Source organism: Geotrypetes seraphini, chromosome 8 (assembly GCF_902459505.1).
Source record: "Geotrypetes seraphini chromosome 8, aGeoSer1.1, whole genome shotgun sequence".
NCBI classification, from domain to species: domain Eukaryota; kingdom Metazoa; phylum Chordata; class Amphibia; order Gymnophiona; family Dermophiidae; genus Geotrypetes; species Geotrypetes seraphini.
Genome location: NC_047091.1, coordinates 91,490,277 through 91,514,831, shown reverse-complemented (window position 1 = coordinate 91,514,831; position 24,555 = coordinate 91,490,277). Strand labels below are relative to the sequence as shown.

Genomic DNA, 24,555 nt, shown 5'->3' with positions numbered 1-24,555 from the left:
TCCTTAGTGCCCCCAGTGCCTCATTCCTATATCCTTAGTGTCCTCAGTGCCTCCTTCCTATGTCCCCCTCACTGCCTTCCAGCCATTGTCCCACCCCCTCCCTTGAAAGCAGCCTGCCTGCCACGCCAGACTGCCTTCCCACCTCCCTCCCTGCCGCGCCAAAGTCTGCCTGCCTCCATCCTTCCAGCGCCGATTCAAACCTCCCATCCACCCACCGTGGCACCTTCTTTTTGCAGCCCAGAAGCCTTCTTCCTGACGTCAGAGAGGAAGTTCCGGCCCAGCCAATAGCTGCCTGGCTGGCCCGGAACTTCCTCGGAAAGCGGCTTCTGGGCAGCAAGAAGGTGCAGTGGTGGCGGGCGGAAGGGGGTTTGAATCGGCGCTGGAGGGAGGGGAAGCAATCGCCTGTCCAGTTGTCCCCGCGCACAGCTTCGGGATGCTGTTCCTGAAACAGGACATTTCGGCATCCCAAAGCGGTGGGTCGGGACAACAGGATGGTCGGTCCAATAACGGAACAGTCCCACTGAAAATGGGACGTATGGTCACCTTAGTTATCCAGGAAGTTACAATGGACAGATTGACACAGACATTCAAATAGGGTTGCTAATACAGGTAGAGCGGTACAATTATTAATATGGTTAGGCTATAGTTTCAAACACATAGGGCTCCTTTTACAAAGATGCGCTAGCATTTTTAGCGCACGCACACGATTAGTGTGCGCTAGCTGAAAAAATACAGCCTGCTTAAAAGGAGGCGGTAGCGGCTAGCGCACCTTTGTAAAAGGAGTCCATAGTTACAAGTACAAGTAGGTCATTGTTGGCTCTTCCTTTTGTCCCTGGAGTTGCATTAGACAGTTTATGAATAGGCTTTTACAGTTCCCATTTCAGTCACTTCAGGCTTGGCTCCTGTCTTGAAACAAAAATGCTTTTAAGAGTTTTCTGAATCTGAGGTAGTGGTCACAAGATTATTCAACTCTTTAAGTAGCACGTGGTTAACTTATATTTATTTATTAATTTTCAAAATTTATAAATCGCTTGAATCTAGACGGTGTACAAACATCATACATACACAAATTATAAATACAGACATGAAACCACTGTTAATAAAATGAACACAATCAATACAGTATTTCTGTTTGTCTTCAGAGCTGTTCGATTTTGAAGCACGCATTTTTAGTTCTGGAAAGAAATCCTCGGCTAAAGCGAAGAAACTAACAGCAATTCTTTAAACATAAAAAAGGTTCTTTATAGATCGCTCTGTGACGTTAAAATCTTTCCCAATCAAAAGAAGCAACTCTCCGCCTCACTTCTCTTTATATTTTAGAACTCTGCAGCTCATCTATACCCACTAAAAACATCTTCCTACAACAATTCTTCCCGCCACAGTGAGCGCCCAAATTGAGACGCCCTGCCTCCACCTTTAGCACCCTCATTCTACTACCCAACCCAACAAACCCTAAGCACCTCCTTCAAGATCGGAAATGACGTATAATCGTTTAGCCATTTAAAGCCCTCCGGAGGCCGAAGACTTTGGGTCTCACCAATTAACAAGGCTTAAATGTTTATCTCAGTCCCACCCCCTTCCCTCACCGGAGTGGAAGAGAGAAGTTGGCGCGCATTGAGAGGATGGCGTAGAGGGGCGGCGGTTAGTTACCGTTGATGACGTAAGGAAGGAGAGTGTAGCAACAGTTGCTTCGAGACCCTCGCGCGCCATAGTGACTGTAGTCGTGGAGACTGTTACTTGCCAACGGGAGCAACACGCAGCAGCAGCAGCAGTAGCAGTGTTGGTAGGAATTGGAGCATCGGCAGAGGCGGCTGTGAAAGCATAGGCCGAGCATTAAGGAAGATTAAAAAAAAGGGTAAGCTGCGGGGCAAAGGCAAAGCTTCGGGCAAACAGCATTCCGCTATAAATTACACTTAACGTCCTACCAGAAATCGGTTCCCTAGGTTGTTCTTTTGCCGGCTTCGTGCTTTTTCACTGCACTAACAGAAAAAGGCAAAACTTTTTCCTCACTGTAATTTTTTTTTTCTTTGCTGCTTTTCATAAACTCCTTCCTCACGCACCACTGAGGAAGGGGCGGGGAAAGGGCTATTTTTCTTTTAAAAAAGCAGGGAAAACTCATTTCCTTATACAGTACTCTTATAAGCATCATAACATTGACATTTATGATGCTCGTTTTCTAGTTACAATACTTTTGTTTTCTAGTAGTAGTCTTTAAATGAAAATAATAAACTTTTAATTCTTAATATCATTTTGGGCCGTATTTATTATTTTTGCTGCTTGGAGAAAAATACGTATGCATGGATAACTTTTGACAGCAGATCTTTGATACTTTTTAAATTAATGCATTAAGTAGCAGATCATAGCTGACATAATGTGTGTTTTTACATTTTATTTTTGATGTTTCACAATTCATTATTGTACTTTTGAATATTCTTTCGATGCAATATTTTCCATCATGAAAGTTCTGAAAACTTTTCAGTCTCTGTTTAGCTATGTTTTCTGCTCATAACCTTTTTTTCAGTTTTGATTTTAAGTGAAACAAGTTCCATTCATAAAGTGGTAATATGTTGGTAGGTTGTTCTTAGTATTTGCTGTAGATTTAAATGAAAGAAAACACATTCTAGAAACTCCTCTAAAAGTGTAAGTTAAAAAAAACCCCACTCCAACAACTTTTAAATGAACCCGGTGTGGTTTAAAATCTGATTTTATGCCTAAAGTCAAGGATGCCTGGTTGTGCTGAACAGCAGTTACAAAATTCACCCAGCCACTTCTTTAAGTATTCTTCTTACCTTGTAAACTCTTGAAAGCATGGCAAGAATATAAATAGGCTGCAGCTGATTCCAGTATTTCAAAGAAAATGTTACAGATCTTATTCTTTTTACATTTTACACCTCATTTTTATATCTTGTATATTTTTGCTGATGTAGAAATTGAAGAAAATTCTACATTTGTGTTCCTTGGTTTTGAAATTTATCTATCTGCCTATGATGTTGGGGGCAATTTGCTGTGTAGCTCTAGGCACAGATATTTTTTCTTTGCTTAAGTCAACTTTTAAAATTTTGTCATAAAGTCGGGTATAAATCCAATTATAGTTATTCAATTTCAATTTATCACTTGCATCTCTTGTAAACTTTTCTAGTGCTTGTTTGTTGAATTCTGCTTAATAGATGTGGAACAAAAAAACAGAATCTGAATGGAAGGCCCTTAAAACAAACATTCTGCCAAGATAGTTATTGTCAATAGGTGACCTATCTATAGGTATATCTGAGAAATAAAAAAAAACATTTAATGGTGTTTTAGTGTATTTGTTGCTGCTGTTTGAATAGTCTTATTAAGTAAAATATAAATGAAAATTTATTCTGGTTCATAATGGGCATATGTGAAGTAAACCTGCATGGTAAATGTGGTATTTTTACTTAGGTTGGTGGTGTCATACTCTGACTTATCTCCCAATTTTATAAATATTGCATGTGTTATAAAGGAGGTAATTTTATAAAACGTTATTCATATTCAAAGCCTGTTTTATAAAAGAATGTGACCACATATGCATTTAAAAAGTATATGCATGGAAAACATGGATATACTACTAGGGTATATGTGTAGTTGTTCACTGAAAATGTAGTTTGAGCAGAGTTGGCTAATGGTTACAGGCTAGGAACTGGGTGGAGTCTGGATCAAATCCCACTGCAGCTCGTTGTGATCTTGGATACATCACTAAACTCTCCATTGCCTTGGGTACAAATTCCATCTGTGAGCCCTCAAGGGACAGAAAAAGATGCTGAATGGATTTCTCATAAAGGTATTAAAATTAAGCTCAAAATATTTAGGATTACCTACTCTTAATGATTTATTTGAATGTTTTGCAGACTATAACTTTACTAGCTGAAAACATTCAAAGTAGGAACATAATGACTTTATTTCTGAAACTGAGTCCTAGGTGAGTTATATTCACATACTTACATGCTACTAGAGGGCTTATAGCTTTTGTCCCTAAAGCAGTAGGGGACGAAGGGACTTGCTCAACTTCATAAAGATTGACTGGGAAAATCAGGATTTGAATTCTAGCTTTTCTGGTTCCTGCTGTTCTAACCACTTGCTGGTAAAGAAATTTATATAAGGAACACAGTAGGATTTGGCAAGAATCTGGTAGGATGAGGTTTTCAGGTATAAGGTAGCAAGATACTACAAACACTTCAGATATTCTGGCTCAGATACTAGAATATTTGAGAAACATAGCAATACTGTATTACCTAAGGAAAAGGTACATTGTAAATACTGTTACCTATATTGCCTGTGTAAAGGGTACAATGTAGCTGATGCTTACAACAGTGTTTACATTTACTATTAACTATCGCTGGCTTTTACAAAGCCATGGTAGAGGATTTTACCGCAGGCCGGTGAGGTAAATGCTCCAATCAGGGCCAATTTTAGACATGCTGGGGCCCAGGGCAGAAATTAAGGAGGGGGCCCCCGATCCCTTCTCCTCTCGGCACCCTCCCCCTGATATCCCTACTTCCCATTAATGCCACACATAAAACAACTTTAAATGACTTCTTTACACACAAAACACAGACTGACCTTTACCAAATATAGAACAAGAGACCACAAATAGAAATTGAACTGGGAACCCCAAGAAATTAAACTCAGTAAGTATTACAATACTGGAGAAATAAAATCAGGTATGCACTTTCTTTCTGTACTGAACACACAGGTCCACGAAAATTTAGCCATCTCGCTTGCTCTAGAATGTAGAGTCTAGATGGTGGAGATCCCAAACCCCTGCCAGTTGAAGACCACCTCCTCCAGTCTGGCAGCCAGAAATCTCCCAAGCTCGGCAGCTAGCAGAAGTGTCTCTGAGCTGCCACCAGCTGCTGAGTTTGAAGAGTTCTGGCTGCCGGACTGGAGGAAAAGATTTTCAGCTGGCAGAGCTTTGGGGAACCCACCAACTTAGGTACAGGCAGTCCCCGAGTTACAAATGCCCGACTTGTATGACCCGTACTTAAGAATGTGGTTGCGGCTTCATTTGATTTCACTGAACAGTACTTCCAGTGGCATAGACTCCTACATTTTAGCAGATTCAGGAATGATGCTTGGCCACATTAAGAATAGTGTGTGGTTGTACATGCTGTACCTTAGAGGGAACACTGGGGACAGTTGTCCCTTTTGTTAGCTGGAAGCAGAGATAAGCAGCAAGAAATTTAAAATCTACAAGTTCTGAGTTTCATACGTTTTTAAAGCTGTTCTTAAGTCGGATTTGTAACTCATTCTTAACCCAGGGACTGCCTGTATTTATATTTTGCATTTGGGAAGGAGGCATGGTAGGAAGAAAATTTAGTGCCCACCCACTTTGGGTTCAGGGCCACTGGCCATCCTCACTCCCCCATCAGTTGTCTGGTAAGCCATTGGACACAATATAAAAATCTGTGATGCACATATCCCAAAGCTAATATATTCCACCAGTAGCATACCTAGCATATATGACACCCAGGGAGGATCATTTTTTTTAGCATCCCCTCCTCTCTATCAAGAACATGATTTTTGGTAATAATCCACAAGTCGCACATGAGTATACCTAGGAAAAGGCAGCATCTTACACACTGCAGCGAGCACTAGAACATCAATACACCCAATGAAAAACAAACAAGCTAGATTAGTACAGATCGATCCTGCACAGTCAATGCTAACCATGTCTTTCATACACACAGAATAGAGAAACACCCTTGCCCAGTATGGAATAAGTAATCACAAACTAAAAATAGAAATATGTAGGCAAAAGTTAAACTGAACCACCAAGAAGCCGGACTCTACATACAATGCAACATTACAGAAATAGTGATGCATGTCCCGTAATATTGTACAAAATATAAAGACAGCAGATGTATATTTGAGAAAAGAGAAATAGCAAATCACATTACAAATTAACAAATAAAACAAAAACTGGAAAATAAGATAATGCCATTTTATTGGACAATACATTTTTCAATTAGCTTTCAGAGGTCAAAATCTATTTCCACAGGTCAGTAAAGTATACTGCTGTTACAGTATTCTGTCCTGACCTGAACAAGGGGGATTTGGTCTCTGAAAGCTAGTCAAAATTTCATTAACATTTGTCTAATAAAAGAATCACCTTATTTCCGTTTCTGTTTATAAATGTTTATCAACACAGCTACAATGGTACTTTATCTTAAAGCAAAAAAATACAAACAAATAAATATAATTTTTTTTTCTACCTTTTGTCATGTAGTTTCTGCATTCCACATCTCGTTATTCTCTTCCTTTCATCCACTGTCTGCCCTCTCTATTCTCTCTTTTTATGCCCCTTCCAGAAACTGTCTGCCTCCCCCTCCCATCTCCCCCCTCCCGCGCCCCAACATTGGTCTGGCATTCATCTTCTTTCCTCCTTACCTCCCATGGTCTGGCATTTCTATCTCCTCCCCCACCTGCGGTTTTTAGTATGTCTCTCTTCTTATTTCCTCCACTCAGATCTGGTACCTCTGTTTCTTTCCTTTCATTTTCTCCCCTGGTCTTCCTTCTCAATTTATTTTCTGCCTCTGTCTAGATTAAATTCTTTCTTACTATCCAGTCCTCATTTTCCCTCTTTTCACTGTGTCTACCTACAGCTTGCCACTCCTTTCCTTCACCTCCTCCAATATTTCACTAACTCTATCCTCTTCCCCTACCCCCGATCCAGCATGTTCCCTTTTTTCTTTATTCACTCCTGCCATCCAGTAAATGTCCTCTTTCTCCACTTCCATTCAGCATCTGCTCTCCCCTCCCCACTGACATCTAATGTCTACCCTCCTCTCTCTCTCCCTTTACTCCACTTCCACCATCTACCCCATCTCTCTTCACCCCAATTCCACTGAGTCTCTTGCCCCCCTCTCTCCCTCCACCCCAATTCCAATGAGTCTCTTGCCCCTCTTCCCTCCACCCAGTTCCATTGAGTATCCTGCCCCTCTTTCTCCCTCCACCCCAATTCCATCGAATATCCTGCCCCCCCTTTCTCCACCCCAATTCTATTGAGTAGCCTGCCCCCTTACCACTGCTGTTGCTTTCCCATATGCACCTGATGGAACATAATAAAACTCAAGTGCCACTCAACCTCTTCCCTTTGATGGCACATTTCCCCCCCCCCCCCCTTTGAGGTTGCCTTTCCAAATCAGTTTCCTTTTTCAGCGGGGCCTCATCATGCAGCTGACATTTTCATAAGTTGCGCGTGGCTGCCCGGCCCGAAGCTTTCCATCTGACACAATCCACCCAGGCAGAAACAGGAAGTTGCATCAGAGGGGAAGCTTTGGGCCAGGCAGCCACCTGCAACTTATGAAAATGGAAGCTGCGCTGAGGCCCCGCTGAAAAAGAAAACTGATTTGGAAATGCGACTGTGAAGGTAAGTGGAAGGGGGGATGCGGCAACAAGGGGAACAGATGCCCGGACTGCGGGGCCCCCATGAGCTGTGGGGTCCAGGGCAGCTGCCCTATTTGCTATTCCCTAACGCCGGCCCTGGCTCTGATACTCATAAGAATTATTTGAGCATCAAAGTATTTGCCTCACCAGCCTGTGGTAGAAACCTCTATCACGGTGGCTTTGTAAAAGGAGTCCTATATGTATGTTTTGCTTCCTCATTTATTTATTCAGTTTTCTATGCCATTCTCCCAGGGGAGCTCAGAACGATTTACATGAATTTATTCAGGTACTCAAGCATTTTTCCCTGCTTGTCCCTGCAGGCTCACAATCTGTCTAATGTACCTGGGGCATTGGGGGGATTAAGTGACTTGCCCAGGATCAAAAGGAACAGTGTGGGTTTGAACCTACAGTCTCAGGGTGCTGAGGCTGTAACTTTAGCTACTCTCCCCTCTGTGTAGAAGCCTCACTGTGGCCAGATGATGCCACTTCTCAGGTAGAGTTGCCTTTGATAGCACTTTTCTCATCTCTGCTGGCTGGTTTCCCAAAAATCCCTTAATTTTAATTTCACATTCATATACCACTTAACCATCCCCATATCTCAATGTGGTTGACATAAAATTCCATATAGGGAAAAAAACAAATGTTTAGCCAATCTTAATATCAAATGATGTAACATAGTTCTATAAAACATCAGGGCATTAACTGAAATATTTTATAAATAAACAATCAGCAAACAAACAACAAAATCCCACCAAAATTGATCTGTGTAGTTATGTTATATTTCTCTAAAGAGGGTAGGAAAAGCCTCAGACTTGGAGTACACCACCTCAGTCAGTGGGATACCGTATTTAGGTGAAATAGGTTAATTCTAGCTGTAATCATTGGCATAAAAGCTAGAGAATGACACAGGGACAAATTTTTTCACATCCCCGCAGGAACTCAATTTCCCCGTCCCTATGAGTTTTGTCGCTGTCCTTGCCCCATTCCTGTAAGCTCTGCCTTAACTTATGATTTTAAAGTGTTTGAGGCTTGTGTAGATGAGGACGGAGCTTGCAGGAATGGGGTAGGGATAGGAAAAGAACTTGTGGGGAAGGGGAAAAATTTGTCCCCATATTATTCTCTAATAAGAACACCCCTCCACATAATTATCTCAAATAATTACTGTTTGATCGTCTATTATCCATTCTTATGTTTATTCACATATTTCTATTTTCTTTATTATTTTTCAAGTTCATCCAATCTATCAAAACACACAATCTTATTGCCAGAGATAAGAAAAACTTATTTAAATTTCTTCAACCAGTTTTAGTGCATTCAAAAAGACATCTCAATAAAAAATTTGAAGTCTTCAGGTCACTGCATCTATACCATTTCTTCTCCTTGGAGCCGCCACGGCCAGCATTTCACGGCACAATTGGCCATTGTATCAGGGCTTTTGATAAAGCAACTTATCTAAGTTCTAAAAAATAGAAGTAGCACTTAATCCAGTTTCAAGATTCTCATGATTCTATTATATACATAAAACTGTTACTCACTTTATAAATTCTTCTCTCGCTGATGCTCTTTCACAAAATGGCGCTGTACGTGATTAGATAGTCCAGATATATGTGCTGTTAACCAATCAGTTCATTCTTCAATTTAAATAGAATTGAAGAAACGCCCTCCTTTCTGCTCCTTCCCCGCCCCTTACGCCACACTCACATCTTCTCCTCCGTACCTCTTTAAACTTCGCCAGCACGAGCAGCTTCTCTGGCCTGCTGCTTGCGTTGGCGTTAGCTTTCCCTCTGACATCACTTCCTGAAAGTGATTTCAGAGGGGAGCCAAGCTGGCACGAGCAGCAGGCCGAAGAAGTTGCTTGTTCTGGCAAATATATAAAGGGGGAGGGGGGAGAGGGCATGAGCGTGGTGTGGGGACAGAGAAGTGCCAGCGCTCTTACCAAGACGACACCTGGGGCAGTCCGCCCCTCCCCCTTACTATGCCACGCCACCTATTGCAGTAGAGAAAGAGATTAGGTTTTTATTAGTATCTTTTCTAGTAAATAGGTGTCATTCTGGACCCCGTCCTGTCGTTTATTTTCTGCGCCCGCTTTCTGTCTCATTCAGAAAGTTCTTCTCCAAGCCTGTAACTTGGATGCCAGTTAGACCTTAAGGCCATGAAAAGTAGCATATTACTGGCTTGAATTGGGGTACTAATTGAGCTCCTTTAATGCTTCTGTTGGCATATTTGTTTCCACATTTGATTGCTGTTGGTTCATATATTTGTTTTATTTAGAGCAGAGCAGGCTTGTTAATTCAAGAGGTTTCTCCATACTCCTTCACCTAGGCTTTGAAGGGCTCTTGCCTGCTTTGGAACTAACTGTAGGTAGCAGTAGAATCCTCTGAAATAGGTGGGCTACAGAAAAAATCCGGAGTGGATTCCTTCTGTAGGGCTCGCAGCTATGGGAAAATTACCTGCTTGCCCAGAATGACACACCTATTTACTAGAAAAGATGTTAAGAAGGTAAGAACCTAATATCTTTTTATAAATACAAGCGAGAGGGACATCCCATGTGCTGAAAATGTCCAGCATGAACATTTTACAAATTGAAAGGTTCAAATTATGAGTGGAGGAAAAATAAGGACATGGGCATGGCCATTACAGGCAGCTCTCGGGTTAAGAACAAGTTCTGTTTTTAAAACTGTTCTTAAGTTGAATTTATTTGTATGTAGTTCGGATCATGTGTGTATTTATGTTTTCCTGTATAATACACAGTCTGTAAAAACATTAAACATTAGAGAAACAGTCCTCAAAATAAAGTACCGTAGTTTAAATAGAAAGAAAAGATAGAAGGTTTACACATCCTTTCATTCTATACCATACTGCATACTGGAAGGGGATCTCTTTCCATCTGTCCCACTGTTCCCTCTCCACTACCACATCCAACATTTCTTCCTTTCATCTCTCTTCCCCATGCATCTCTACCTCACTCCTATCCCACCACCATGCCCAATAATTCTCTCTCCCTCCCTATGCCCAACAATTCTCTTTTTTTCATTTCCCCATGTGCATGCACCATCTCTTTCCCTCTCACTCAAGACACCCATGTCCAACAATTCTCTCTTTCTATTCCCTCCCCCACCTCGGCATCTTTCCCTCCCTTCCTCAAATCTTCATCCTCATCCTGCCCCTCCCTTCTTCCTTCCTTCCCTCCATCCTGTCCCAAGTTCAACATTCCAGCACTGCGATAGTCTGGTAATAGTGGTAGTCCCTCTTCCCCCCCCCAAAAAAGCTGTAAACATGTCCCAACGTGCCTCTCTCCCTCCATTCTGTGCCCAAGATTGTGCCTCCCTCCCGCAGGTAATTTACCTGAACTCTGAGGACTTTTTTAGAGATTAGACTCCACAGGTGACCCTTGAGGTTAATTCCCTCCTGCCCATTCCAAGGCAGAGCTTTTTTGGCTCTTCAGCCAACAAGGAACAGGGCATTGCTTTGATAGGACTTTTCTGCTCGTTCTTTTTTTCTTCCAGATGTAAGTACTTCTGTAACCAAAGTATGGCTGGGAAACATCATGTCACCAAAGCTGCTGCTCAAGTTATTGCTTCTGTCTCTGTGCAGATAGAAAATGTTACCCAGGCAGAGGGAATGGTTCCATGTGCAAGCTGTCTTCAGCTTGAATCCCTTATTAAAAAAGTTAAGGAACTGAGAGAGGAGGTGGCAAGACTGAGAAGCATCCGTGAGAATGAGAGGTACATTGATGAAATGGTTCATGAGGCATCAAAGATTTACAGCAGTGGGGAAGAAGAGGCTGTGCTGAGGGAAGACAGCTGGACTCAAATTAGGAATCCTTCAAGATTGGTACTGTGACTCCTCCCATCCTTGAACTGAAGAACCAGTATGCTGCCCTAGAAGTGGAGGAGATAAGAGCATCCCAGAGAGAGGAAGGACCAAAGCTTGAAATACCCCAAAATTGCTGGCTTTTGTTGATTTGAATTTAAAACGGGGGCTTAATATTCAAGTTCCCTGCCAGGCTCTGCACCAAGCCCCCTCCTTCTCTCACTGCCCTTTACCATCTCCCTCCATCCCAATGCCTTGCAGGCCTCCACCAGGCCTGCCGCAGGACCCAGGTGGTCCAGCAGTGGGCTGGGATATGAGGGATCCTCTGTCTCCTGTTCCATCCGAATTCCCAAAATACCCTGCACAACCCCCAACTCCTCGACAGCCTCGCGATGGGCGGGACAGGAGGAATCCCTTCTGCCTTCTTTACCTGGTAAAATTGATAACCACATCTCCCTCTGACCTCCCCCATGTAGCTTTCAGGTCCCTGGTAGCCAGCCACTGCCCTCCTGCTACATTCCAAGCCACTAGCTGATTGGCTGCTGCGAGTTCTCCAAACATGCCGGATATTGATTGGGGTATCTTCTTGAAGTAGAGAGATCCTGGATTTTGTAGAAGGAGAACAGTTCCAGCAGTAGGTAATGCAACCCAAGCGGGATGGGGTCATTCTGGACTTAGTGCTTACAAACAGGGAAAGTGTTTCTATGTTACAGTGGATGATCATCTGGCATCCAGTGGTCACTGCATCATACTGTTTAATATTAAGATGGGTATAGAGAGGGCTCATTCAAAAACAAAGGTTTTAGATTAAAAACAAACAAACAACTAACTTTGTTCGGATGGGTGAATTGTCTGGATGGGAACATCTGAAAAGAGTAGAAATGCAGTGGGCAAAACTGAAAAGAGTTATTGTAAGATGACAAACCTTTATGTGAGGCAAGTAAGTAAAAAGAGGAAAAGAAAGCCGCTTTGATTTTCAAATGTAGTAGCTGAGAAGGTAAGGAATAAGAGGTTAGCTTTCATAAACTACAAAGATCACAGAAAGAAGAAGACAGGTAAAAATATCTGGAAAAGTTAAGAGAGGCTGGTTGAGTAGTCAGGAAAGCAAAGATACAAATTGAAGAAAAAATAGCTGACAGTAAAATGGGGAGACAAGACTTTTTTAGATATATCAGTGATAGGAAGAAGTGCAAACGTGACATTGTGAGGCTCAAAAGTGAAGGGGAGAAATATGTAGAAGCTAATAAAGAAAAAGCTGAATTGCTTAACAAATATTTCTGTTCTGCGTTCATAGATGAAGCACCGGGAGCAGGATTGCAGAAGACAAATGTGAATAGGGATGACCCTGATTGATTTTCAGAGGGTTGTGTTTGTGAGGAGCTAGCTAAAATAAAAGTAGACAAAGCGATGGGGCCGGATGGTGTACATCCAAGGGTGCTGAAGGAACTTAGGATAGTTCTGGTGACTCCACTGACTGACCTTTTCGATGCTTCTCTAGAGTTGGGAGTGGTACCCGAGGACTGGAGAAAGGTAGATGTGGTCCTTCTACACAAAAGTGTAAATAAGGAAGAAGTAGGGAATTACAGGCTAGTAAGTCTGATTTCGTGGTAAGCAAATTAATGGGGACCCTTTTTTTTTTTCAAAACATATTTTATTGAGACACTGTAAAGAAACGCAAACATGTGTCAACAATTTCAATGTACAATAATAGAAAAATACAGTAAATACATCAAGAGAAATCCATTTTTATTTCTGCCCCCACCTCCTCCCTCTAGAGGCTAATTTGTATTCTCGCCTGCTGTGATAGAAATACTAGACTGTAGGTTAATGTTACAAGCTTAGTAATCTGCTTCGGGCATTCGGTGTCAGCGAGTTCCAAAAAGGCTCCCAAGTAAACTGTAACTGTCTGCCACCTGGAGTGTCTAAGTTAGATATTCTCCACTGTTCATCTGTAAATGTATAAGAAACGCCCTCCATTGCGCCAAAGTAGGAGTCTCTGGGATTAGCCATTGCAGTAGTATAGCTTTAACGTCTAGGAGAAAAGCTATTTTAAGAGAGGCTCACAGGCCCTTAGGTACTGGTGCGACTAATAGGACATTGGGAAAAAATGATCAGAAGGTTTAAGATACAACGCACCTGCCACAGGATAGAAATATGTTGTTGCATCTTTTTCCAAAAACATTGGACAACCAGTCAAAGGTAAAACATTTGACCCAGGGTAGCATTGGAGTGGCCACATTTCAGACACTTGGAGTCAGTATGAAGGGTCATGCATTGGGCACGACTAGGCAAGATATAATAGAAACATAGAAACATAGAAGATGACGGCAGAAAAGGGCTACAGCCCATCAAGTCTGCCCACTCTGCTTACCCACCCCCTGTCTATGCCCTAATGACCCAATTTCCTTATCTTGACCCTCGTAGGGATCCCACATGGGTATCCCATTTATTCTTAAAGTCTGGCACGCTGTCTGCCTCGATCACCTGCACTGGATGCTTGTTCCAATGATCAACCACTCTCTCTGTGAAGAAATACTTTCTGGTGTCGCCATGAAATTTTCCGCTCCTGAGTTTGAGCGGGTGCCTTCTTGTGGCCGAAGGTCCCTTGAGAAAGAAAATATCATCTTCCACTTCGACACGTCCCGTGAGGTACTTAAATGTTTCGATCATGTCTCCCCTCTCCCTACGTTCCTCGAGAGTGTAGAGCTGCAATTTGTTCAGTCTCTCTTCATATGAGAGACCCTTGAGCCCCGAGATCATCCTTGTGGCCATCCGCTGAACCGATTCAATTCTGCGCACATCTTTACTGTAATGTGGCCTCCAGAATTGCACACAGTACTCCAGATGAGGTCTCACCATGGCCCTGTACAACGGCATTATGACTTCAGGCTTTCGGCTGACGAAACTTCTATTGATACAACCCAATATCTGCTTTGCCTTAGATGAAGCCTTCTCCACTTGATTGGCAGTTTTCATGTCTGCACTGATGATTACTCCTAAATCTCGTTCTGCTGAAGTCCTAGTTAAAGTTTCTCCGTTCAAGAAGTACGTCCTGCATGGATTTCCGCTTCCAAGGTGCATGACCTTACATTTCTTAGCATTGAAGCCTAGCTGCTAGGTTGAGGACCAACTTTCCAATGTAAGCAGGTCCTGCGCCATATAATTCTGTAAACTGCATTCACTTATTATATTACATAGTTTGGAATCATCGGCGAATAGTGTTATTTTACCTTGAAGCCCTTGAGTCGGATCCCCTATGAATATGTTGAAAAGGAGTGGACCCAGGACCGAGCCCTGCGGCACTCCACTGGTCACCTCCGATGTTTTAGAGAGGGTACCATTAACCACCACCCTCTGAAGTCTGCCACTCAGCCAATCATTGACCCATGCAGTTAGTGTCTCTCCTAACCCCATCGATTCCATCTTGCTTAGCAGCCTGTGGTGTGGGACACTGTCAAAAGCTTTACTGAAGTCCAGGTACACGACGTCCAAAGACTCTCCCAAGTCCAACTTTCTTGTTACCCAGTCAAAGAAGCTGATGAGATTGGATTGGCAGGACCTACCCTTGGTGAATCCATGCTGACTGGGATCCCGAAGATTCCCTTCATTCAAGATCGTGTCCAATTTGCTTTTAATTAGTGTTTCCATGAGTTTGCACACTATTGATGTGAGACTCACCGGTCTATAATTCGCAGCCTCTGCCCTGCAGAGGAACGACATTAGCTAATTTCCAGTCCAGGGGAACTTTCCCCTTACTTAGGGAGAGATTGAATAGCTCAGCCAACAGTTTTGCCAGGACATCGCTCAATTCTCTGAGCACTCTTGGGTGCAAATTGTCTGGTCCCATGGCTTTGTTCACCTTGAGTCTTGTCAGTTCACTGTAAACTTCACCTGGTGTGAACTCAAAATTCTGAAATGGGTCTTCTGTGCTTTGTGTTGCCTTCAACTGCGGACCGTGTCCCGGTGCCTCACAGGTGAAGACTGAGCAGAAGTATTCATTCAGTAGTTCGGCTTTATCGGAATCTGCTTCTACGTAACTTCCGTCCGGTCTTCTAAGGCGTACTATCCCGCCTGTTCCTTTTTCTGTCACTAATATACCTGAAGAAGGATTTGTCCCCCTTTTTAATGTTTTTTGCCAGAATTTCTTCCACTCGAAGTTTTACCTCCCTAACTGCCATTTTGACCGCTGTAGACCTGGTCCTATATTCTACCTTTGCCTCTCTTTTCTCCGTGCGCTTGTAGAAGAAAAACACTTTTTTCTTCTCCTTAATGAGGTACGAGATCTCCGCGGTGAACCATTGGGGTTTATTGTTTCTTTGTCGTTTATTTACTGATTTTATGAAGCGGCTAATTGCTTCATGTATGGTTGATTTCAGTGTTAACCATTAGCTTCTACATCATCGGTCTCCGCTTGGTCCTGCAGCGTCCGATGGATGAAATCTTCCATGCATGCGAAGTCTGTGCCCCGGAAATTGAGTACCTTTGTTTTCGTGTTTTCCTAAGGTTGAACCATACTATGTTGTTGTCGCTGGAGGCTAGCGAATCTCCTACTAAGACCTCTGAGACGCTTTCCCCATTGGTGAGTACCAGGTCGAGGATCGCCTGGGCCCTAGTGGGCTCCGTTACCATTTGTTTGAGACGTGCTCCCTTTATGGAGGTTAAGAGCCTCCTGCTACCGCTGGTTGTCGCTGAAAATGAGTTCCAGTCTGTATCAGGCATATTGAAGTCCCCTAGCAGTACAGCTTCTCCTCGTAGAGTGATATTCTCTATGTCTTCAATTAATTCTGCGTCCATGTCTTCCAGTTGTCTTGGGGGTCTGTATACCACACCTAGATACAGGCATTTTTCTCTGCCTCTTGCCAGGTTTACCCAGAGGGACTCCCCGGTGTACTTGACATCTGTGATCCTGGTGGTTTTGATGTCCTCTTTAATGTATAGAGCTACCCCACCTCCTAACCTGCCCTCTCTGTCCTGACGAAGTAGATTGTAGCCCGGTATAGCCATATCCCACCCATGTGAGTCCGTGAACCAAGTTTCAGATATTGCCACCACATCTAGGTCGGCATTCCTTATTTCAGCCTCCAATTCTAGAATTTTGTTACCTAAACTGTGTGCATTGACATACATGGCCCTCCATATCTTGTGTTTGCTAAGTCCCTGTGAGGCGTATCCTACCTGAGTCGGTGTGACTCCTAAAGAACTGTTTGCAATGTGGGTACTTACCTTGGACATGGAAGCGGAGTTTCGACTCACCTCATCAAGATAATTCCTTTCTGTACTAATATGTGAATGGGTACCCTCCCCCAACTTACCTAGTTTAAAGCCCTGTGAAGCAGGCGGGCTAGTCGGTGTCCGAAGACGTTCTTACCCCTACTGGTCAGATGGAGTCCGTCTGGTCCCTGAATTCCTTGTAGCGCTTCCCCATGGTTTAGGAATCCGAAGTTCATATCCTGGCACCATCCCTGTAGCCACTCGTTCGTCCTCAGGATACATTCATCTCTGGCTCTTCCCTTGCCTCTAACTGGGAGGATCGATGAGAAAACCACCTGCGCTCCTGTGCGCTTCAGCCTCTCAACCAGTGCTCCAAAGTCTCTGGTGATGGTCTCCGGTGTGTTCCTGGCAGTGTCGTTGGTTCCTATGTGGACAAGTAGCATAGGAAAGTGGTCTCAGGGCGTGAGTAGTCTATGCAGACTGGCGGTGACATCTCGTATCCTGGCTCCAGGCAGACAGCAGACCTCCCTAGATTGCATATCTGGTCTGCAAATTGGTCCCTCGGTGCCCCTCAGCATGGAATCCCCGATGACTATTACTCTGCGCTTCTTTTGGGGTCAGTTGTCCCTGGAGATGGAGCTGTGTGTGGGGCCTGCTCCTGTTCCTGCTCCTGTTCCTCATCGGCAGTTCCTTCCTGAAGAATCTGGAATCTGTTCCGCAGGGTGAGTTGTGGGGTTGATGTATAGCTGCCCTGTTTGTAAGAAGAAGGAGAAGATGAAGAGATTGAAAAAGAGGGGGGGGGGTCTCCTATGTTTGCCCATGGAGGAGGTCACCAGCTGCCAGGAGTCAGTGCCGCTAGCCATTTTCTGTATCCCAATTGTTGGTTTCAAAGCTGATGATTTGGGCGTCTCGAGGATGGACTTGTCATGGGCCTGCTCGGTGATTTGGGACTGCTCCTGGACGACTCCGACGATGTAGGCCTTGTCCTCTCGGATGCTTCTCAGGCATATCACCTCCTCCCTGAGGCTCCTTAGTTCCTGCATGAGATCTCCATCCAGCTGCGCGGCCTCCTCTGTCTGTGTAGAGACCATAGTGTAGCGCTGGGGGATGGTCTCGATCTGCACAGAGACCTCTGTCGACCGTCCTCCACCTTCTGCATGCAGTCCGTGGTCGCTTCCTGGATCCCCATAGCGACTGGAATACTGATCTTGATTGTAGACTTCGTGCTTCTTGTCCTCCCTGCCATTGCTGAGTTGTAATTGAGGACTGCCTGTCAGTAAGGTAGAGAATTAGGAAAATTAGAAAAATCTGTCTGTGAGCAGGTGTGAGATTTTGAAAGATTAGGGTGTCTGAGAGTTGGAAGATTGGGGTATATAGTGCTTGAAAGATAAGGGTGTCTGAGAGACTGAGAGTTTGAGATGTCTGAGAGGGTTGCTGTCTGTGAGTTAGTATGAGAGCCTGTACGATTAGGGTGAAGGGATAGTGTGTTTGAGAGGTCCGCTTGTTGCCCTAAGGTATCGTTGTCTTTTGTAATTTGGCTCTTCTTAAGGCTCTTCGCAAAGGCGCTCTCGCTAAGGCCAGCGCCTTTGCCGCTCGCCTTTGCCGCGCGCCGTTGGCTCGTCCCCTTTTATGGGGGGAGTTTGGCTGGTGACGTCAGGGGTGGGCGGAGTTAGCTCTCGCCTCTTCCCCTGCTAGCACCGCCTTCTCTGCTCCTCTCTCTGTTTCTTCCTGCTAGCACACTCTCCGCTCACTGTTCTGCCATGTGCTCAGGACTAGGCACAGCTCCTACAGTGGTACTGAGAGGTGTAGTGAAGACATAATTCGAAGGTATCGTTTAAGCTTATCGACCGAACAGGCCACACCCAAGTCTGCCGACCATTGTGCACTGAGGTGCGAATAGTCATAATCTGGCAGTAATTCCAACAAACTTTTATGGAGGAACCTTAATGGAAAAGAGGGGCATAATCGAAAGGGACGTCTAAGTTCGTTTACGTCCATCTCCCAAGTCGTCCAAAGTTAAAAAGAGCCTAAGACACATTTTCAAAAGAGACGTCCAACTTTTTTTTACTTTCGAAAATCGTCTAATTATACATCCTGCCGATCTGATCGTCCAAGCTGCTAAATCGTCCATCTTTATACCACATTTCCGTCCAAGTCCAAAACGCCTAGAACAAGTCCTGTTGGACGTGGGAGGGGTCTGCAAAGTGATGGATTGAACACCCAGACATGCCACCTAAATAGTGGGGTACCTTACAGGGCACTGCTGTGAACTTCACAAAAAGGGTGCCATGGCTTCTCCTCCCTACAGCTCTCTTATAGGTCATGGTGAGCCCCCCAAACCACCTCCAGAATCCCCTAGACCAGGGGTGTCCAACCTGTGGCCCGAGGGCTGCATGCGGCCCTGTGAAATATATTGTACGGCCCTGGTCGAGGGCGATGCAGTGTTTTCCTCTGCTGCCCCTGGGTGTTTACCATCTTACCGGCTCCCTCCTCTGTCTTGCTGCAGCGTTTGCGCGGCCCCAGAAACATTTTTTTCAGCCATTGCGGCCCAGGGAGGCCAAAAGTTGTACACCCCTGCCCTAGACCCACTTATCTACCACCCCAATAGTCTTTATGGCTTCAGGAGCCACTTATGTGCCAGTAAATAAGGGTTTTGGGGGTGTATAGGGGAATGCACATGTTTAAGTATCAATGCAGTGATTACAGGGCTTATGGGCATGGGTCCTCTTCTCTATGGGTCCCTAACCCACCCCCAAGATGATTTAAGCTGCCTCTGGGCTGGACGACTAGGCTAGATGCCAGGCGGCCAGGTGATGATGGTCTGGAGGCTGAAATTTAAAGTTGTGAATAAAATTTTTATGGGGGTGAGGGGGGGTTGGTGACAACTTGGATAGTGTGTGGGGGGTCTGTGTTATATGTTTGAAGTGTGGGGGTCTATGTTATGTGTTTGAAGTGCTTATCTGGTGAGTTTAGGTGGGTTTTTGTGACTTAGACCATGTAAAACATGGTCTAAGTGTTTTTCAACCTTTTTGCACCTATGGACCGGCAGAAATAAAAGAATTATTCTGTGGACTGGCATCGGTCCGTGGACAGGCAGTTGAAGAACACTGAGCTAAGTCGTGGGCCAGATCCCGCCCATCTCTACCCAATCTCCACCCCAGACCCCGCCCCCATAATAGTACTAATTGCACCTTGCACATCCCATGCCTCATCTGGAAGCCTTCCCTCTGACGTTGCAACGTCAAAGAGAAGGCTTCCGGTTCAGGCGCAGGATGCCCGTAGGAGCCACTTCCCATGGCTTTGTGCACTGAATCAGTTAGGAAGAGGGAGCTGGCTCGAAGATAACGCTGCATTGATTGCACCGTGGACTGGCGATTGAAGAACACTGTTTTGGGCCTGATGCACGTGCTGGCCCTGTGGACCGGCAGGAAATTTCTGTGGACCGGCACTGGTCCATGGACTGGTGGTTGAAGAACACTGGTTCTTAAGTCACAATATCTAAGTTCCGTCTAAGCTCTGTTGTAAAACTTTCGATTTTACATGCTGTACGACTAAGTCTAAGCCGCCCCCACGTCCCGCCCAACTCCCGCTTTCGACACGCCTCCCGAAACACTACGTTTAGCTTTGGACGTTGAGCGGCACTATGAAGGCCTAGGTCGTTTTTAAATATGTCCAAAACCCAGTTTTATTATCGGCGCTTGGACGTTTTTGAGAAATGTTCGTCCAAGTGCCAACTTAGGCTGGTTTTTGGACGTTTTTCTCTTTCGATTATGAGCCCCATAGTGTTTTGTACATCCTAGCAAAGGGCCTCCCTTAATTGTTCGTAAGACTCGAGTGTCAAAGATGCAGAAGGCAAAGAGTGGATGTAATGGCTCAATTGCCAATAGGCATAAAAATCCTGAGTAGGTAACGAAGTCCAAGGTTCCAAGTTTATTTAAAATTTGTTAATCCGCTTATCAAACTTTTAAGAGGAGTACCTAAATTTAAAATTGGGGGATTACATGAAATATTCAAACAGATATACTAAGACAAAAAAAATCAAACAAACTTACTGGAACAATTGTGGAGAAAGGGGAGGAACTACATCTGTTATAGAAAAGCAAGACAAAGTTTAGCAATGAAGTAAGGGAATCCCATCTGCAAAAAGGACTTTGAAAAGAAGAGATTTTTAATCAAAGGCATCCTTGAGTAGGACGATTATAAATCAAAAGTGTCCTTGAATGAGAAGGTTTTTAATTTTGATTTAAAATGGGCCAGAATTCTGTTTGCAAAGACAAAAAGGGTCGTATCACCCCTTCATCTGTGAGAACCTGATGGAGATAGCAGATTTGCCAGGTCTGCCAATGTTGGAATTCTCTAGAGGTCCGTCGTGGTTCAAAGACGTGGTTACCTTGTATAGGCAGTAAAGGTGAAGAATCAGATCGAGCTTTTAAGAGTGAACATAGCCATCTCCAAGCCATATGCATGACGGAGTAGGCCTGGATAAGAGAACGAAAGTGTTTCTGAGGCGCATGAAATAAGCCGCTGAAGTGAAAAGGATATAGTAAAGCTATCTCCGCTGTAGTGAATGAAAAAGTAGAAAGATCTCTAAACCTGTCATTAATATGACGAAGTTGGCATGCCACTGCGAATAATTTGGATATTAAGGAGATCCAGCCCTCTCTTATCCCTAGGAGTAGCAACAACTCTATATGCCAGCCAGGGTATCTTTCCATTCCATAAATATTTGTTTACGGCCTGAATTATGCTAGTATGATTTTGGGGTGTAAGTTATCAAAGGCAGCATTTGAAAGAGAGAGAGCTAATAGAGCAACAAAAACATGTTGTACAGTGCAATCTTACCTGACAGGGAAAGAGGATAAGCCCTCCAAACTGTCAGCTTCTGTTCCATGAAATGTAAACAGGCAGTGATATTTAGAGAATAGAGGTGAGAGAGATCACTAGACATCATCATTCCTAAATACTTTATTGCTCCCTCTGCCCATGTTAATGGAAAGGTCCACCATTAAGCAGCAGGAATAGCAGGGTCCAGTGGGATAAAGGAAATGCTTTTAAACCAGAGAATGGTGAAGTTTGTGGAATCCGGTAGATTACAGGACCAAAGGCAACATGGATTCACTAGAAGTAGGTCTTGACAGACAAATCTGATCAATTTCTTTGACTGGGTGACCAGAGAATTGGGTAGAGGGAGTATGCTAGATGTGATGTATTTAAATTTTAGGAAAGCCTTTGACAGTGTTCCACACAGATGTCTAATTAAAAACTGAGTGCCCTCAGGATGGTCCCAAAGTGACAGGCTGGGTCAAGAACTGGTTGAGTGGAAGACAGAGGGTAGTGGGATGTTACCAGTAGTGTGCTTCAAGATTCCGTCTTGGTCCTGTTTTTAACATTTTTATAAGTGATATTGCTGAAGGGCTATCAGGTAAGATTTGCCATTTTGCGGATGATACCAAAATCTGCAATATAGAGTAAACACACCAGATGGTGTGAATAACATGAAGAAAGACCTATCGAAACTTGAAGAATGGTCTGAAATTTGGTAGCTAAAATTTAATGCTAAGAAATGCAAGGTCATGCCTTTGGGCTGCAATAACCCGAAGGAATGGTATAGTTTAGGGGCTGAAGAACTTATGTACAAGACAGAAGAGCGGAACTTGGATGTGATTGTATGTAATGATCTTAAGGTGGCCAAACAGGTTGAAAAGGTGATGGCGAAAGCTAGAAGGATGCTAGTGTGCATAGGAAGAGGTATGGCCAGTAGGAAAAAGGAGGTATTGATGCCCTTGTGAGACCTCATTTAGAATATTATGTACAATTCTGGAGACTGCACCTTCAAAAAGATATGAAAAGGATGGAGTCGGTCAAGAGGAAGGCTACTAAAATGGTGCATGGTCTTCATCATAAAGCTTCTAGAGACACACTTATGGATCTCAATATGCACATTTCAATCGCTAAATTGAAAATAAAATCATTTTCCTACCTTTGTTTGGTAATTTCATCAGTCTCTGGATGCACTTTATTCTTCTGACTGTGCATCTAATAGTTCTTCCCTTCTTTCAGCCTCCTGTATGCTTCCTCTCCTCCAGACCTCATTCCCTCCCCCAACTTTTTCTTTCTTTCTCTGAATCCATGCCCCATTTTTTGCTTTGTTTCTGGTTCCCTGTCCCCCCTCCTTCTTTCTTACTTCCTCCGTGCCCCATTTTTTGCTTTTTTTTCTGGCTCCCTGTCCCCACCCCACCTTCTTTCTTTCTTTCTTCCTTCCTTCCTGCCCTCCCCCATGCCACTGCCGCCGCGGAATAGGCTGCTGCCGCTGCCGCTGCCGCTATCGGGAACAGGCAGAGATCTCCCTGCTTCTCTTCTGCACTGGGCCGACCAACTCTCGCCGCCCGACGTCAATTCTAACGTTGGAAAGGACGTTCCGGGCAGCCAGGCAGCGATTGGCTAGCCAGAACGTCCTCTCGACGTCAGAATTGACGTCGGGCCGCGAGAGTTGGTCGGCCCTGCAGGGAAGAGAAGCAGGGAGATCAAAGAACACGGTGCCGTCCTGATCCCCGATGGCAGCAGTGAGAAGGGAAGGGAAGCAGGTTTGGCACCACTACTCTAGACGAGCCGCGAGCCGCACTCTAGGGAGAACAGTGGACCGCCCCCCCCCCCTTGGTACGCCACTGGAGCAGCAGTGTGTCTGGCCAGCTCGTTCGTTCAAAGCCGTGGGTGGCGGCTCCTTGTGAGATCCGTGCCTGCGTCTGAAGCCTCTCTGATGTTGTGACATCAGAGAGGCTTCCGATGCAGGAGTGGATAGCGCAAGGAGCCGCCAACCCGCGGCTTTGAACGAACGAGCCTGCTGCTGCTCCAAAAGGAAGAGAATGATGCCTCCAGACTGCGGGCCGCAAATAAAACCTGGAGAGCCACATGCGGCCCGCGGGCCGTGTGTTTGAGACCGCTGCTTTAGAGGAAATGCGGGAGAAGGGAGATTTGATAGATGTTTAAATACCTATGTGACATAAATGTGTGCGACTCGAGTCTCTTTCATTTGAAAGGATGCTCTGGAATCAGAGGGTATAGGCTCAGGAGTAATCTGAGGAAATCCATTTTTACAAAAAGGGTGGCAGATGCATAGAACAGTCTCCCAGAAGAAGTGGTGGAGACAGACTGTCTGAATTCAAGAAAGCATGGGATAGGCACATGGGATCTCTTAGAGAGAGTAAGAGAGAACGGTTACTGCGGATAGGCAGACTGGATGGGCCATTTGGCCTTTATCTGCCATCATGTGTCTATGAGAATATTGACCATTTTAACCTACTCTCTGTTTTCTGTCTTTCAACCAGTTCTTAATCCATAGGACATTTCCATTGTGCAGTGGCGGCGAAAAGGGCTTATAGGATGCTAGGAATGATTAAGAAAGGGATCACGAACAGATCAGAGAAGTTATCATACCGCTGTACCGGGCCATGGTACGCCCTCACTTGGAATACTGCGTCACCGTACATGAAGGAGGATACGGTACTACTCGAAAGGGTCCAGAAATGGTTAAGGGGCCGGAGGAGTTGCCGTACAGCGAGAGATTAGAGAAACTGGGCCTCTTCTCCCTTGAAAAGAGGAGACTAAGAGGGGACATGATCGAAACATTCACGATACTGAAGGGATTAGACTTAGTAGCTAAAGACAGGTTGTTCACCCTCTCCAAGGTAGGGAGAACGAGAGGGCACTCTTCTGAAGTTAAAAGGGGATAGATTCTGTACAAATGTAAGGAAGTTCTTCTTCACCCAGAGAATGGTGGGAAACTGGAATGCTCTTCTGGAGGCTGTTATAGGGGAAAACACCCTCCAGGGATTCAAGACAAATACAAGTTCCTGCTGAACCGGAAAGTACGCAGGTAGTGCTGGTCTCAGTTAGGGCACTGGTCTTTGACATAGGGGCTGTCGCGAGAGAGGACTGCTGGGCATGATGGACCACTGGTCTGACCCAGCAGCAGCAATTCTTATGTTATATCCTATAAGAATCCAAAAGGAAGGTAAAACTTGAAATTTAATACTGGCTTTTACCACTTCCACTAATAGACATAGTTTCTGGCCATGCTTAGAAATGATGTGGTCCCATTTGCCCGTCTTCATCTCAGGCATCCTCTGT

At 44.5% G+C, this 24,555-nt stretch overlaps 1 protein-coding gene across 1 annotated transcript in view; it reads left to right on the top strand.

Annotated features, from left to right (window-relative positions):
- The first annotated feature begins 1,553 nt into the window (after positions 1 to 1,553).
- The window catches only part of RFX2 (regulatory factor X2), a 447,486-nt gene continuing 424,484 nt past the window's right edge, over positions 1,554 to 24,555 (top strand). The window contains exon 1 of the mRNA XM_033955018.1: positions 1,554 to 1,855. The gene's annotated coding sequence lies outside the window, so the exon portion shown is untranslated. The remainder of the gene's footprint in view (positions 1,856 to 24,555) is intronic.